This window comes from Mytilus edulis, chromosome 12 (assembly GCF_963676685.1).
Source record: "Mytilus edulis chromosome 12, xbMytEdul2.2, whole genome shotgun sequence".
In the NCBI taxonomy this organism is placed as follows: domain Eukaryota; kingdom Metazoa; phylum Mollusca; class Bivalvia; order Mytilida; family Mytilidae; genus Mytilus; species Mytilus edulis.
The window spans coordinates 47,434,074-47,452,978 of NC_092355.1; positions in this window are offsets into that span (position 1 = coordinate 47,434,074).

Below are 18,905 nucleotides of genomic sequence, written 5' to 3' on the forward strand. Positions count from 1 at the left end.
TTCCACAAGTAAGAATATAAATACTATTTTCCGTTTTGCAATTAGATGTAACATAGATGTTGTATCGCTGCTTTGTTACTGTGCTGCTAAAAGAGTGGTCAGTGTTGGCGGCTTTACAGCACTTACAATTGCTTCTACCGCATTGTTTGTAACACCCAAATTTAGAAGTTTCTTGTTTCTTTACTTTTGATGTCACAAGTATGTCTTTGAGATTTTTGGGTCTGCGATAGGCAATAACAGGAGGTGATGGAAAAATTTCTTTTAAGGAAGAGTCATTTTCGATAAGACGCCAGTGCTTTCGGATAGTAGATGAAATATTTGTCAAATCGGGATGGAAGGTTACAACAAACGGAATTCTATCTGCACGGGTCGTCTTATCTTTGTATTCCATGAGGCTAGCTCGATCTTTTTCTTGGGCTTTATCAAAAGCGTCTGTGATGTTTTTGAACATTTGCAAGATTTCCTAGATCATTGTAATCAGTTCCATCACTCAATTAAATTTACATCTGAATTTTCAAGCGAGAAAATTGCTTTTCTCGACACCACCACATTTGTAAAAAACGGGATCATGACAACTGATCTCCACACAAAGAAAACTGATAAACACCAGTTCCTTTCTCCAAAAAGTTGTCACCCGAAACACTGCTCCAGTCAAGCCATCAGACTAAAGCGAATTTGCTCCTCGGAATCCAAACTTAACTATCGTTTGGGACAACTAAAAACACAGCTGAAATCAAGAGGATATAAAACCAAAAACATCACAGACGCTTTTGATAAAGCCCAAGAAAAAGATCGAGCTAGCCTCATGGAATACAAAGATAAGACGACCCGTGCAGATAGAATTCCGTTTGTTGTAACCTTCCATCCCGATTTGACAAATATTTCATCTACTATCCGAAAGCACTGGCGTCTTATCGAAAATGACTCTTCCTTAAAAGAAATTTTTCCATCACCTCCTGTTATTGCCTATCGCAGACCCAAAAATCTCAAAGACATACTTGTGACATCAAAAGTAAAGAAACAAGAAACTTCTAAATTTGGGTGTTACAAACAATGCGGTAGAAGCAATTGTAATTGCTGTAAAGCCGCCAACACTGACCACTCTTTTAGCAGCACAGTAACAAAGCAGCGATACAACATCTATGTTACATCTAATTGCAAAACGGAAAATAGTATTTATATTCTTACTTGTGGAACTTGCAAGCTGCAGTATGTTGGTGAAACAGAAACTACATTCAACATCAGACTTAACAATCACCGGTCGTTCTATACAAAAGGAAAAAACTGTCCAATTACGAGACACCTCTTAAGAACAGGACATACTTTTGATAATATCACCTTTCAAATAATTGAGGTAAATCAAAATTGGGACTCCGAAAGGAGAAAACAGAGAGAAAGGTTCTGGATGCATCAGCTACGTACTCTTGAACCTGATGGACTTAATGAGAGGGATGAAAAACAGTTCTACCCAAAACCAAAGGAATAAATCATGAATTTCATTCTATTTAACTAAACCAACTATTTGTTTAGATTTAAAAATTGTTATGTACAATAAACGGCAAAAATATCTTGTATATACCCCATCAATCAATATTTTAAACTTTTACACAAAAACGTCAAGCTACAAAGATATTTTTTTGTCATGCATCCGATTTCACCTAGATAGATGCACACGCCCGATGAAGCTAATTTGTTTAGCGAAATATTGCGTGAATAATATATAAAATATAACAACTAATTTTATAACACTCATTAGTGTGTTAAAGTTACATTCTTAGACACTTATATAATTTAATTTAGTAACTGCATCAGTTTATTTACAAACTGATCCACACCTAGATAGATTGAATGTTGATTGTTGCTATTTTTAGACACTATATATATATATATATATATATATATATATATATATATATATATTTGTGAATTATTTTATACATAAAAAGTATAGGAACTGACCTCTGAACTGGAATTTCTTACCCTTCTGATATTCTGATTCCAAGTATTTCATTATATTTTTAAGTATTTTTGCTTTGTTTTTTGGTTAAGGTCAAACTCATAAATCGAAAATAAACTGACAACGCCATGGCTAACAATGAAAAAGACAAACAGACAAACAATAGTACACAAGACAAAACATGGAAAACTAAAAAATAAGCAACATGAACCCCACTAAAAACTGGGGGTATCTCAGGTGCTCAGGAAGGATAAACATATCCTGCTCCCCATGTGGCACCCGTCGTGTTGCTCATATTATTGAAAAACCGGTAAATAGACTAATTCGGTAGGTCACATTCATGTAAGGGAAGGGGATTTTAATTAGTTACGACGTAAGGAACATATCCGATATCATTCCATAACGGTCAACCAACGCGTGATGGCGTCCGTAAAATTTACAAAAGGATGCTTTTAACTTCACCATTTGGAACTCCTGGTTAAATAGCTTACTTGTCAGCAGCAACCCTCTGTCAAGAAAATCATGATAGAAAATGCAAGCACGGGAATAAAGTATCAATTGAGAGATAGATACCCCGTATGCAAGTGCTGCTGGAATGTTGCTACTTAGAAATGGAAAATTCAATTGGAAAGCTGAAATCATCTCTTTTGTTGTAAAACTGTGTTTTTAACCGCCCCTCATTATTAATTTCTAGATGTTAGTCAAGATGTGAGGCCGACTTAACTGTTTCTGTTGTATTCTGTATCTCTAGTTCGATGGGATATATGCGTTCAAGATAGTAACTAAATTTTGAATAATTTAGTGAAAGATCATCCTTTATATATTGGAAAGTAGAGTAAATATCCAGTTGCTCTAACATTTGTAACAAAGTACACATGAGTATCCTAATTAAGTTTGCAAGGAAGCTTAACAAATTAACAAGAAATACTATGCCTAGGAGTTTTAATGTTTCAGAAAGTATCTGCAATACACAGAATATCTTCGAATATGAATAATAGAAGAATTTCATTTTCGTAGTGCTATCTTTATTTCATTGATACACAGAGGTTATCTGGCCTTTTCCTCTAACAGATGATAATTATAGTTACCTTTTTAATACTATTTAATTTAGTCAAATCCAAGCATACTTTTTGTCCTATTAAAACATTTCAGTAAAAAATATTATTATAAACTAGTGTCGTTGTTTATAACAAATTTCGAGAATAAAACCTTTTCAAAATGTATGCAACTCAAAACCGATGTTACATGACTAAAGATTAAGAGTTCAGAAAATTTAACATTGTTTAAAAATGTCTTTACTAGTACAAAGTTTAAAATATACGTCTGACAAATTAAAACTCGTTTTAATAAACATGTCTTTACTAAAATAAGTATAATATTAGAAAATTAAAATGAACAAAGAAATCAACATTAAATAATGAAAAATACGAATGTTTAAACAATAAATTATTCATTGCTTTCATAATCCAAATAATGCCTTGCTCAAGGCCACACTTTAAAATATCTTGGTTTGCCGAAACCCTAACCTAAGGTAGAGACTGTGGTTAGGTAGGTAGGCATTTTTTTTTACGACAAAGAATAATTGGAGTTTCAGATGGATTTTTGTCTTCATGCCTATCTTATTTAAAATAAAGATCACATCAAAACAATCAAAGATTTTGAGTAGGCAGCTTTTGTCTTGGTAGGAAGGGGTTAGGGTTAATCAGCGTATTCCTTTTAATGGCCATATTCTCGCAATTTTTACAATATCAAGAGATGTGGCATGTTAAGTTTACACAATTCTACTATTTCTTAGATAGTTTGAACCTTTCCTCGAAAAAAAAAGAATTACACTATCTGACACACTACCGATTTGTGTTCAAATATAGCATTTCATAGCAAATGGTGACCATTTTAAATTATAAATTTTGATATGATTTCAACTCTCCGCTTGGGATTATGTTCTTTAATGGAAAAAAAACACCGTTGTGTTCCTTTAAGGAAACAAAGTTTGCAAATAATGAAATATATCATTTTAAAAAGACATTGTTTATTCAAATGTTTCGTCGTTTGATAATGCATCCCATTTTTATAGAATTAGATGTATATTATATAATAGATATAAGAAGATGTGGTGTGAGTGCCAATGAGACGTACAACTCTCCATCCAAATAACAATTTATAAAAGTAAACCATTATAGGTCATTGTACGTCCTTCAACAAGCTATAAAGGGCCAAACGGTCTAATCTATATATAAAAAAAAATTGCATTCACGATCCTAAACAAGATATTTTTTAATCCAATCGTAATGCTTTATCATTATAACTTATTCATTCGTTGCAATTTCTCTTCATTTACCGAGTGAAAGCGAGGATATACTTTTGTTTACATTGATTTGACTTGAACACACTGTTAAACAGTCTAAATATAAATGAATTCATGTTGGTACACATGAGATAAGGCACACTTACAATCCCATTCTAACCAGCGATTTTTAAATTGTGTGCTGATTTAATGCTCTGTAATATGTGCAAGGATAATTAAATGTTATCACAAATGAATTCATTCAGGTTTAAAACGTTAATAGTGCGGTGACTGAAGGCTTTTTTTTTTAATTTAATCTCCCCACCGAACACACACCTATATAATATATCATTGGAAAGAAGAAACCTGGTACTATAACTATATGCCTGTCGTCAGGACTTCATATGGTTACTTTTTTTTTAAATTGAGGTTAAAGGTCATATGTAAAAATCTGTGAAAAATTGGGAGGGTTTCAATTTTAACATTTTTTTCTATTTCTAAAGTCAACTTATTACAAATGATACTGTTTTGGCTTTAAATAGTAATGTCAGTTATTATACATAAACCTAAATCATTAAGATCTTTGTAGCCAAAAAAATCCTAAAACGACGTTTCATAAACAAAACTTCAAAAATAAAATTTTCAACCTATAAAATGTTTCGAGCTTTTAACCTTATAAAAAAAATCTTTTTCAGGTAAAAATCAAGTGTCATGCAGGACAATACTTTAAAATTATTTTTTAAACTATCATTTTGGTAAGGTATCAAACCAAAGCAATAGAACACTACAGTCAAATATGACCTCAAATTTAATTTGCGATTACTTCTGTTTTTTTTTTATATACTTCTCGTTGCTTTTGGTTTTTTTTTCACAAATATTACTGCTTCGGAAGTTCCATAGTACTATCTTTTGTTGTGTATTTTACTCTGGTTAATATCTATATATATATAAATATATAATACAGTATAGGTTTTGTTTTTATACCTTCCCCTTTTTTTCCGTACCATAATCTTCAAAAGTATTCCATATAAAATAAAAAGAATGATATGATATGATTGCAAATGAGACTTCTCTCCAAATGAGACCAACGGAGACATAAATTAACAACTAAAGGTCCCGTACGGGCTTCAACAATGAGGAAATTTATGATGCATAGTCTTCAATTCCAGAAATAAAAAATGTAAAAAAAACGAAAATTCTAACGGCCTGATTTATGTACAAAATAAATAAGAAAGAAACAAATATAGTATATAGAAACAAACGAAAACCACTGCATTACAGTCTCGTGACTTGAGACAGACACATACATAATGTGGAGGGGTTTAACTTTTATAAAGGCTCGCCAACCCTCCCTTAACTGGGACAGTGTGTACCAGTGCAACAAGCTATATATAAAATCAATCTCCATCATCTTCATTTCATCAACCGTCAAAAAGACATGTTTTAATAAATCTACACGTTTCAGTCATGGACACAGGTCTGCACATAAAAGGTTCTGCTCAAGGCAAACACGTTATTATGAGCACACAATTTTTTTTCAAGTACAGACAACGTATTGTAGGAAGTCTGAAGCATTTGTTACTAAATACCAGCTTTAAACCATCCCTATCAATTTATCCAAGATTTAACGGAGATCTAATAGGAGATATAAAAGTCGGTTTTGGAAGGTATGATGATATCCATATAAATATGCTTGTCTGCAAAGATGCTGTGGAAACATTATACGGGACGTACACACTATTTTAAGTTCGCTCAATTTCATGGTTGACAACACTTATTAGATAGCGTCGCACTTTAATTTAAGAAGCACAAAATCCATTGGTATTCAATGTTTCTACAAGATGTTTTGAACCAGACGCATCGTACATCGTAAAGCCAATCCTAAATAAAAAGGAGTAAAAACAAATTTGGCCACATAAACGATTGACTCAGCAATTGACAAGCATTTACGCAATTTCTCTGGTGCCATTTCCTGAGAATAGACTTGGCTGTATGCAGTATCATCGAGTAACCATAAAATGAATTGCAATAAATACGAAGCTTAAGCATTGACTGAATTGAAGAAGGAAAAGTCAGTTTATCCAAAGTTAGGTATTCTTCTGTGGAAGTTTGTAGAGTTTCGATGTCTTTTCAAAGTATACTTGCAGCGGAATGAAATATATGTCCGTTATTTGTGTCTATTACAGTTGACATTGAAAATTTGAGGTCAGTTTTCAATTGATTAGCGGCTGATATCAATGGTTATTTAGCTACTAAATATTATGTTAGATTTGCCTTGAACTTGTTGAAGATGTCTGACAACTGAGTTTCTATAGAAATCAATGAGTTAAGACTGCATTTTACAAGTAGAATATTTCAAATAAGAATCAGTAGGAAGAAAAGATCAATATTTATCAAGTAACTTTGTCATGAGGAATGTTTTTTTTCACCATTTAATCGTTGTCAATAGCCAAAATGAAGTTATTAAAAGTAGTATGATCGTGATCTGTAATGCAACCAGAATGACAGAGTGCTTGAAGTTTGAAAGATGAACGAGAAACTATTTCAACTTTACATGTATCTGACACGAATAAAACAGTCTTGATACGCTCATCTGATTCAAACTTGCGTAGTTTTTTTTTATCTTCCTAAAATCTTGCAAGACAATATACAAGCGCTCCAGTTAAACGACTGCATTCTAGAACGCGTACAAACACCCGAAACTGAGGGACAACAATCCGATAATTGTATGTCGGCTTTAAATATTAGATTAGTAGCTTTCTCGCTCTAAAAGGGGGAACAACTATGTATTTTTTTGTAACTTTTGTAGCATTAACGATGATACACTGTCTGCACGGAGTTTTCAAATTCACAGCTGTCGCATGAAACACATTGATGTTCACCTCATCTAATCTTTTATGCATTGCAGATACAAAAGTCGACTTCCCTATACTGGTAAATTGACTCAAAAATTCAGTCGAGGGTGTTTTGACATATTAAGCACTGCATAAAATTTAACGAGTTTTGTCTTTTCTTTGAAATCAAAGGAGCGAGTTACAACTGACTTGACGAATCGTACATATCATGGATTATTTACTGAAACTATCCGTCAATTATTTTGATTTTTACAATAAGACTTTTCTGACATAGTATATTTAATGTTTTTTTTAACAAAAATCACAGAATATAAACATATACAAACATAAAATGTTCTATATATTAATGAAAATATTTGCATATAATAGCGAAAAAGGTAGTAATTCATATATCAATTGAGAGCAAATTATTGACTTACTAATACACAAAATGTGACTGAAGGCAAGTGATTTAGTTCCGTGTCGAATTGAAGTTTTTTTACTTCATTCTTTTTCAATTGATTTCTTAAGGTATTTTCATATTTAGGTTCTGAAATTTTTATCAGTAACTAGTTTTATGAAATACTATATGCTCAAAATATTATGGAATAATTTTTATCACTTCTGAAGAAGAAACTAAAGTTTGTGTCTGAATTTGCTATTAAAATTACCTCAATTTTAAACAGTCTAAACCTAGCAAATTCAATAGATTAGAAGAAAATAAAATACTGAATATTTTGACATCTGAAAATAGCTTCAAAAGAAATAATTTCAATAAAATGTAAGCAAACAAACACATTTCTTCATTTTGAAAAAGGGGGGGGGGGGGTGTGAAACTATCCAATATACTACTAGTCATTAAAACGACTTTTTAGAAAAATGTGACCGTATGAAATTTTGACGACAGGGCAAAAAATAAAGAAGACACATTTGTCTTTAAGCTAAGACCATTTTTAGCCGTGTATTATTTTGGGAGATTAAACTCGCAATCTAGACTACTTTTTACACTTCTCACAGTCACCGCACTATAAGGCCTTACATGAATAATTTATTTTAATTTGAGATTTAGACTAATAAAGACTTTAAAAAATGTTATTGTGGGCAGGCAAAAAACGTTTAAAAGTTGCCCGTTATCATATATTTATGACAGTTAAATTCTCAATAATTGTAGAACGAAAAAGCGTACAAAGATCAATGCTGGTACTTTTTGCATTAGTAAAAAAAAAGCGTACTCTATATTAACCAGCTTGTGTATATATTTATGTACTCACAATCACTGAACAATAAGAAAGAATTCTGTATAAATGTAATCCTCTAAACTCAATAGGTAATATATATAATGTATATGTCTCAATGTCATGAGAATCACTTAATAGTTATCCCATAAGGACGCGGTGTGTCAGTGTAAGATCATCCCGATGGCCGGAGGCCAGAGGGTGATCTTACACTGACACACCAAGTCTGAATGGGATAACTATTTTACATCCCAGATGTTTTAGATTAGACGAAAAACCATTTATAATTCATAAAATCTAGTTTAGAACGCCACACAACCATTATTATATACTTTATATATTACTATATGATGTATACCCTTTATGACCCCCTAACACGATGAGTAGATATCAAACAATGTCAACTCGCCCCACTAGTCAATCGGCCCACACTATATCGCCACTTTATGAAAAAATCGCCCCACTCTTGTAACCGACTCGCCCAACTTTAAAAAGGTGTAAAATCAAATTGAACAATCAGTCTGACAACTCATTTATCTAACGAAAAGGGTTTAAACCCCACTGAGTAAAGGTCTGCCAACTCGCCCCAGTTATAAAAATATCTTGCTTCCTTTAAGTATGTTAAATTTCTGATAGTTCGTATCCAGTCGTCCCATTTTGGTTCGAAATTTTACACTATTGTTCAAGACTAGTAGGGTTAAGCTTGTAAACAAATTACCCCCTCACCTCACACATAAGGTAAGTGCCTGTCCCAATTCAGGAGCATGTGATTCAGTGGTAGTCATTTTGTTGAGTTAATGTCTCTTTGACATATACCCCATTTTCAGACTCAATTTTCAAAGTCTGCCATAAATATTATTTCTTAGTTTATAGTTAAAGCCTTAATAATGCATGGGTTTTCTGATTTATTTGCTTTAAATATTTGTTCATGCTGCTGGTTTTTATCATTATTTATAGCTTGCTATAAAGTATGGGGTTTGCTCAGAAGAAGGTTGTAAGAAGACCAATAGTAGACACATCAGTTTTTTTGTATTTTGTGAGTATGTGTCTTATTGGCAATTATACCACAACTCCATATTTGAGCTCATTTAATACACAAAAAAATCTGTCATTTTACTGACTCTTCTCTCATTTTATAACTGATATCTATCCATGGAAGGAATATACCTAAAACTTTAACTTAAACTGCATTAATGTTGTATCTGTTGTATTAGTATAAAGAGGTAGGGGTAGAAGGGGTCCTCATTCCGAAATCCCTGGCTTGAAAACAATAAATCCTGAGGTCCCAACTTTAAATTAATTTAAATCCCTCATCCCGAAAGGGTAAATCCAGCAATCCCGAGCTTAATCACACCCGAACCCAAACTAGACCCAATGTTCCGTTGAAGGTCCTATCTCCTCGGGGTTTCCCCCCATTAGGGACGGTTTTGAATACAAGTATTGTTAGGTCAAATTTATTCCAATATCATACATTCTTTTCTATTCATGTGATGTCTCTAATTTCTGATGAATTAGCTCTTAAAAAACTCTGATTAAAATATATTTGGGAAGAATACAAACTTTTCATCAATGCCAACTCGAAAGAACATTGATCAATTTTGCGTGACAAGGTAATGCAGAGATTGATCACCAAATAAATTACAAATATGAAGAGATTGTCAATTATTTATGGAGTCCCTTAAGTGCCATGTAAATAAAAGAGATATTTTCTTTTGCCAGAGGTTTAATCTGATCCAGACCGAATTTATACTCGTGCACAACTTTAAAAAAATAATGCTTCGCCGATAGCAGCCTGATACGACCGCTGAGGGTAACACACTGAACAGTTGGTGCATTTTTGGACACACTATTGAAGTTTGATACAGTTTGAATGGATTGTGATCAAGTTTTTGACATAATATAGGTTTCTGACACATAATAAATGTGGCGAAAGATCTTAAAATTTGAAATAGGCAAAATCCCGCTTACATGTTTAACCCCACCACATTATGTAATGTATGTGCCTGTTCCAAGTCAGGAGCCTGTAATTCAGTGGTTGTCGTTTGTTAATGAGTTACATATTTGTATTTCGTATTTTTTTGTACTTAAATGAGGCCATTAGTTTTCTCTTTTGAATTGTTTTACATTGTCATTTCAGTGCCTCTTATAGCTGACTATGCAGTATTGGCTTTGCTCATTGTTGAAGTGACCTATAGTTGTTAATTTCTGTGTCATTTGGTCTCTTATGGAGAGCTGTGTCATTGGCAATCATACCACATCTTCTTTTTTAAACTTTTATACCAACTATTGTTTAATTTTCAATTAAAGATTTCTTGCTATTGCAAAATACTTTGCGATCAGATATTTTTTGGCTTATTGCGCAATACTGTGGAATTGAACAGTTCTTGCTAATGCAACAACTTGTGTAATTGAAGATTGTCTGTTATTTGGCAATTTTACTATGACGCAATTATGTGCAATTGAAAAATTTTTGTGCAATACTGTAAAATTGAAGATTTTTTGCTATTGCGCAATACTGTGTAATTGAAGATTTCTTGATATTGTGCAACATTGTGATATTGCCCAATACTGCGCAATTGAATATTTCTCAATATTGCGCAATACTATTCAATTGAAGATTTCTGACTATTACGAAAAACTTAATTTTTTTATATGTATAAATCAGAAATGATCAATGGGAAAAAACAAAAAATATATGACACCCCCACCCCCCTAAAAAGAATTTTTTTAAGCCCTCTTGGAGTTATTACCCCCAAACTTAACATTTATAGTATGGTACCCTGTGCTAAAATTACAGAGATATCCAATCCCTTAAATAAAAGTAATTGTCAGGAAAATGCAAAAAAAAACTTATTATTGTCCCTTTTTGGTCCCCGATTCTTCTTTACTGGATGGTACCAAAACCCCGAAAATCATTTCCAAGCTTACTATTTTGATATTGAACCATCTGGAAAATTTCATAGAGATCCATTCTCTTAAATCAAAGTTATTGTCCGGAAAGCAAATGTGTCTTCTGATGACGATGATGACGATGACGGCGACTAAGACGACATCATACCAATATACGACGCCAAGAAATGTTTGCGGTCATTTAAAAACTAGTGACCACGACTTTCAAAGTTGACTGATTCCATAAGGAGGAGCGCACAAGTTTGAAAGTCGTGCGAAATATTTTTGAAAGTTATGCACACAAATTTTTGAAACTTATGCGCACAATTTAAATTTGTTCGGATGACGTTAGACGTCATGCACATGCTTTAAAAAGTCGTGTGCACCAGTTTTAAAGTCATGCACACGAATTTTGCGCACCTGATTAAGGTGGTACCCAACACTTTAACTAAAATTAATTTGGCTCGTTTAATTTTCCTAAAATTTTTACAAAGCATTTACTTTGACCCTTTGACCAAAATATAAAAAAAATTAAAAAAATTAAACCACCATTTTATCAGAAAAATTACACTGGTTATATATCAGTTTGACAAACACTAATTTTGATCATTGAGAAGCTAAATATTCCCTTAACAACACAACGTTATTAAAACGTTTAGTTGATTTTACGGAGTTATCTCCCTGTAGTGTTAGGTACCACCTTAAATCTACAGCAAACAAAATTTTTATATTTACATGGCACCTACGGGGCTCTGTAAAGATTAAATCCAAAAAGTTTTAAAAAGATAATAGATCAAATAATATTCACTTTAATTTCTTTTTGAAATGACAACCCTACAATAAAGTCAATTGAGTATTTTTGTTGACAATCTTATATGACAGAGGGAGGTATGATACAAGCCATTACTTAAACCCTGAAATTGCATGGGAAAAAACATAAAAGTAAAATTATACAAGTCTATCAAAAGTATGATAACTTTATTGATAAATCAGCAGGCTATTAGACATTGAATTTTAGACCAAATTTAGTTTTATTTGGCCCAGATATTTAGCATGAGCTATTTTTGTAAAAAATTACAAAGTTTACTAAAAGTGTTGAAAAACTTTCTGCAAAGGCCAATAACTCTTTACGGGTCAATGGCAATTAGCAATTGATTCAACATCGGTTTGTCTATGTAATTTGAAAGGCCATATCTCCTTGGCCAATTTTGGTTATGTTGACTTATTTTTAAATCTTACTTGTATTATGACTTTATTTTCGAATGCAGAGGGCCGAAAATATTTATGGTCACCCTCTCCTTTAGTATTAAAAAATCAAAGAGAAGTGTTTTTAGGGCATACAATACAGTTTTGATCCCATATTGAAATTTTGATGAAATTTGCATATTTATTAATACCAGTCCTGATAAAATCAAATATGTAATAAAATATATACCTTTATGTGCTACTTTTTGAGTAAAATAAGGTCGAAATTTCAGATGTTTGCACAAAATTTGGATTTGTGGACTTAATTTTCCATTCAAAGAAATACATAACTTTTTTTTTATTTTAAATGATAAACACAAGCTGTTTTTCATTAAATTATCTGTAATTTCTGTTTTATAAAAAAAAATCTTTAAATTCGTGATTTTTTTTTAAATAACTCATATTTATCAAATATTCATGAGTGTAGAAAAAACGCATTTTTGCTGTTTATTTATTAAATTTTAAAACAATGCATAATTGACACTTTCTTGAAACTTGATACAAATAATCTTCATACAAACGTTATTAGTTTGAATGATAAAAATCAGTCGAATTATACATCTTTTCCGATATTTCCCAGTTTGACGTCGCGAAAACAATATTTTATGTTATCAGCGTCAAATAAATGTTACCTCCCCTGTAACTATATCGTATGCCATTACACTTGGATCTTGGTCCAGTCACAACTTCCCATAAGAGCCTATGCAATTTTTTGCGTATTGCTGTTTCAAAGAAAGATTGAATGCATACAATCATCGAATAAAGTGGATTCTTGTTTAATTATCATGAAATAATATAATTTAATTACGGGTGCCACATGTGGAGCAGGATCAGCATTCTCTTCTGGAGCACCTGAGATAACCCCAAAGCTTTTTGTGGGGTTGGGGTTGCTTAATCTTTAATTTCTGTATTGTGTTTTATTAACTATTGCATGTTTGTCATTTTCGTTTAAAGCCATGGCATCGTTAGTTTATTTTTGATTATGAGTTTGAATGTCCCTCTTTTACACCACATATGCTGGTTGCTATGCAATAAGTAGTGTTACATAATATATTTTTCAATATAAGATCATTATGCACATGATGCATAATTGATCTTTTTATGTTATAAAATTGAGAATGGAAATGGGGAATGTGTCAAAGAGACAACAACCCGACCAAATAAAAAACAACAGCAGAGGGTCACCAACAGGTCTTCAATGTAGCGAGAAATTCCCGCACCCGGAGGCGTCCTTCAGCTGGCCCCTAAACAAATATATACTAGTCCAGTGATAATGAACGCCATACTAATTTCCAAATTGTACACAAGAAACTAAAATTAAAATAATACAAGACTAACAAAGGCCAGAGGCTCCTGACTTGGGACAGGCACAAAAATGCGGCGGGGTTAAACATGTTTGTGAGATCTCAACCCTCCCCCTATACCTCTAACCAATGTAGTAAAGTAAACGCATAACAATACGCACATTAAAATTCAGTTCAAGAGAAATCCGAGTCTGATGTCAGAAGATGTAACCAAAGAAAATAAACAAAATGACAATAATACATAAATAACAACAGACTACTAGCAGTTAACTGACATGCCAGCTCCAGACTTCAATTAAACTGACTGAAAGATTATGATTTCATCATATGAACATCAGACACAATCCTTCCCGTTAGGGGTTTAGTATCATACCATCATAACATATATGAGAAGAACATAACCCGTGTCATGCCAACAACTGTTTTTTAAAAATAATAATGTGTTTAGTTCCGATACAAAGACCTTATCAGTGACTCAATATTAACGCCAAAATATGCAATCTTTAATGACTTGACAACAGTATCGTAATTATATCCCTTCTTAATAAGTCTATTCAAAGGTTTTGTAAGTTTCTGAGGTGAATACTGACACCTTTGTGCTTTATAAAGAATATTACCATAAAAAATTGGATGTGAAATACCTGAACGTATTAGAAGTCTGCATGTTGAGCTATATTTACGAATGATGTCTTTATACCGATGATAAAATTTAGTAAATGTTTTGACTAGTTTGTGATATCGAAAACCCTGGTGTAATAATTTTTCAGTAAGTTAGTTAAGTTTTTATCAGGTATTCATACTTTTTAATTGTGCTTGTTATCCATGAATTGAGCGTGGGTATTTTAAAGTATCAGTTAGTTTCTAGGCATTTATGTCATGAATAAGTGTTGATTAGGAGAGTTTCGCATATCTTAACGCACAATTTAACTGTTATTGTGTTTTATTTTATCACCAGCAGGCTTCAAGTTACTTATTTTGTACATTTTTGTTAAAATCATCATTAAATATTTTCAGCCTCAGTAGGTTGCTATGCAGAAATGATGGTTACCATGGAGATTTTATACATACTTTTCTACTCAATTGAAAACACTTTTATGTGACAATTATTTTGTCAGTACAAATTAAATCATATGTGCGGTTTTTTTTTATGATAGTGACCCCTTTTAGGTGACGAAATTGGTAGTTTTTGTACAAAATTGCCTCCGAAAGAGCATAATGTTGGGTAGCTGCCACCAATAAAAATTCAATTGTCTACCCAATTTTATTTTTTCTTTGAATTATATGATAGTCATTCATTTTTGTCAGTACCATATTTTATATTATATACATCTGGATTTTTTACAATTTTGACCCAAAAATTGCTTATTTTTGTGTAAAATTTATAAACTTGAACCCTTTGATTTTCCTGTTACCATAGCAACCATAAACAAACATTTTTTTAAGACTAAGATGTTTATTTTAAGCAAGGTTTGATGATTTTTGATTTTTTTCACTTTCCACCTGAAGCTCTGTGCTTATTGGCACAGCCTCTTAAATAAACCAAACTGCAGTTTCTCCCGTAGCAATTGTCTTCTACTAATTTAGGGCAGAGTGGGTGGGTTTGATGAAGATAAATCTATGGCTAAAATTATTTTGACGTCAACAGGAGGAAAATGAGTAAACAATCAAATAAACTACAGGTTCCTGACAGGCAAATACAGAATGTGGCGAGGTTATGAGGTTATACATGTATGAGCGCTCAGCTCCCCCTGGTGAAATAGTACGATATATATAAAAACGAACTATCAAAATCATTTGAAAAAAGCCTAAGTCTTCAGATGGATACTAATAGAAATACATCAAAGCACAGTGTTGCCGTGCATATGTACTATCCATTCTCACAACAAACAGACATTATGTACAGATCTGAGAGTACTCGCAGTTACTGGCAGCTAGAAAATAAATTATGAAGACATGGATTAATTACGTTACATGTATCATGGTGCAATTAAAATATTTGCTGACGGTTATCATCACGCATTGGTAATGGATTGATTCATATCGTAAGCCTAAGGTTAAAAAGTCGTCGCAACATTTATAGTACGCACGCTATATCTATACTATTAAACGAGAAGACCTCATTTTTGGTGTCGCTTCTTTTCTTTCCACAACAGATTAATCAACACGCCTCTGTGTCCTATGGGTACAGTGCATAGTTGCATTTGTCATCCATTCATATGATTATTCAGATTGAGTTATTTTGGAAGAAAAACGAGAAAAAAGGCATCTGGATATTGTTCCGTCATTGGACGAAATTTTAAGTCTGATTAGACTTCCGGTTTGCGTTTTTCTGTACACTGTATTTAAGAATTCTATCTGCTATCATTTTCAAGTTTACTATCCACGGCGGTCACATAGTATATTAAATAGAGAGGGTCTGTATACTATATCAATGACCACCATGGTATCCACGGCGGTCACATAGTTTATTAAATAGAGAGGGTCTGTATATTACGTCAATGACCACCATGGATCTATTAGTAAACTTAAAATTGAAAGTAATATTTATATAGTAATGAATGTTCATAATATACAGATAAGCCCTAAAATTATTCAAGTGAACTTTTGATACCTTTTCTGAAATTCTCCAGTTATTAAATCTTTTACAAAATTCACTGATTACAAAAAAAGAAGATGTGGTATGATAGCCATGTTGAGACAACTCTCCACAAGAGACCAAAATGACACAGAAATTAACAACTAAAGGTCAACGTACGACCTTCAACAACGAGCAAAGCCCATACCTCATACTCAGCTTTAAAAGGCCCCGAACTGACAAGGTAACACAATCCAAACCAGAAAACTAGCGGCCTTATTCATGTACAAAAAATGAACGAAAAACAAATATGTAACACATAAACAAACGACAACCACTGAATTACAGGCTCCTTACTTAAATGTTCAGAACATACTCAATGTATTATGTTCATATTGAAATTGATAGAAAACCAAAAATTGGGAATTTTGGAAATAAAGGAGGAGGGATATAAAAAAACATTTTCCTGTCGCCAATAACCTATGACTTATGATACTTTTGCTGAAATTCCCCACTAAATGTACTATGTTCATATTGAAACTGATAGAAAACCAAAATTGGGAATTTTGGAAATAAAGGAGGAGGGATAAAAAAAAAACACATTTTCCTGTCCCCAATAACCTTTGACTTATGATACTTTTGCTGAAATATTTTTACATAATTCTTCCAACAACACTTTACATACTTTCAACTACGCTCTGAATGCCCGCGATTTCGCGGGTGTGTTCTAGTTATATATAAAACCCAATGATGTTGTATTCTTTTGCCCGATTGACTGTGTTTAACCTCCTCAAATATACAACATGGCTCTGAACACAAAATCGCTGATCGAGGAAAGTAAGAAAGCAATGGAACAATCCGATAATGATTCAAATATGAATAAAATCTTAATGATCCTTGAAAAAATAGATGTGCGGCAACAGAAATTAGAGGATAAGCTCTCCAAGATAGATGAAATGAGTCACTCGCTTAGTCAAATGTGCAACAAAATCACCGAAATTGAAACATCGATATCAGATTTAGTCAAAAGAAATTCACTTATTGAAAAAAGTGTGGAAGACATAGGAGGGTTGCTTGACACTGTCGTTGAAAGGTGTACAAGCAATAAAAAAGAAATTGAGAATATGAAGAGAAGAAACACAGAAATTGAAAGGCAAATAGAAAATGACAATCTGAAAGAAAATTTTAAACAAATAGAACACAGCCTTCTTGACTTAAGGTGCAGATCAATGAAAAACAATCTATTTTTTTAAGGGCTAGGTTTTCAACAAAATGAAAACTGTGAAGAAAAGCTTCGACGCTTTATGCACAACGAACTCGGAATAGAATTTCATGTAGAACTTGGAAATGTCCATAGATTTGGCAAGCCAGGACTTAATGGCACAAAGCCTATTGTGGCAAGGTTTTTATACAGAAAAGAACTAGAAGCGGTGCTTAGAAACACAAACAAATTAAAAGGAAAGAGCTTTGGAGTTTATGAACAATTCCCGGAAGAGATTGAAACTCGGCGGAAAAAATTGTACCCGGTTCTTAAAAAAGCTAGACACGAAGGGAAACAAGTTAAATTAAAATGTCAATTGTTCTTGAACAATTGAGAGGTCTTTCCTTTTATAATGTAAAATATATGTTCAAATAGACGTAGAATGTATTGAAAAGCTTTAAAACACACTGAAAATCCTTTAAATAAGGTCAAAAACACATAATTCGCTATATGGGACATGACCTTGACCTTTGACCTTTTGACCTTTGTCAAGGTCATTAGTCCCCAATGTCATTGCTGAAGACCCCATGGGTCTAGGACCTTTGGTTATAAAGTAAAAGCTGATTTTGTCTTTCCAGAAACCTAAAACAGGTGTTATGCCCCTTAAAAAAATGTCAAATCTCTTCGGTCAAAATGTAACAAAGTTGTGCCATACTGACCCAAACATTTTCCACTATTTAAAACTTCTGTAAGTATAATGGTTTCTGAGATTATTCCATAACAAGGTGTTAGGTCAAAGGTCAAGGTCAACATACAAATTTGACCTTGAGATATTTTAAAAAGATACATGAATTGATGATGAATGGTGAAGATCCTAGATGTCTACGACTTACGGTTTCTGAGTTTTGGTGGTCAACCGACATCGGTTAATTTTCATAGGGGCATAACCCTACCAATGAGTCGTTGAATCTTTTCGATCCAAATGTAACGAAGAACTGGGGTCTGGTCCTGAACAAATTTCACCCTTTGTTTTTTTTCTACCTATTACGGTTACGGTGTTGGAACGATAACAAGGTTTTTGGGTTTCGGAGGGATAACTCCGAACCGACAAAATATTTCGACTAACAGGGTGAGTTCCAGATAGGTATTCATGACACCGATACATAGTGTGAACATGAAAGCAACACGTCTTACGGTTAACGCGGCTAAATTTGTCAAAGTTTGGCGGAAAAAGAATAATAATAATAATTAAAATGTCAATTGTTCTTGAACAATTGAGAGGTCTTTCCTTTTATAATGTAAAATACATGTTCCAATAGACGTAGAATGTATTGAAAAGCTTTAAAACACATTGAAAATCCTTTGGATAAGATCAAAAACT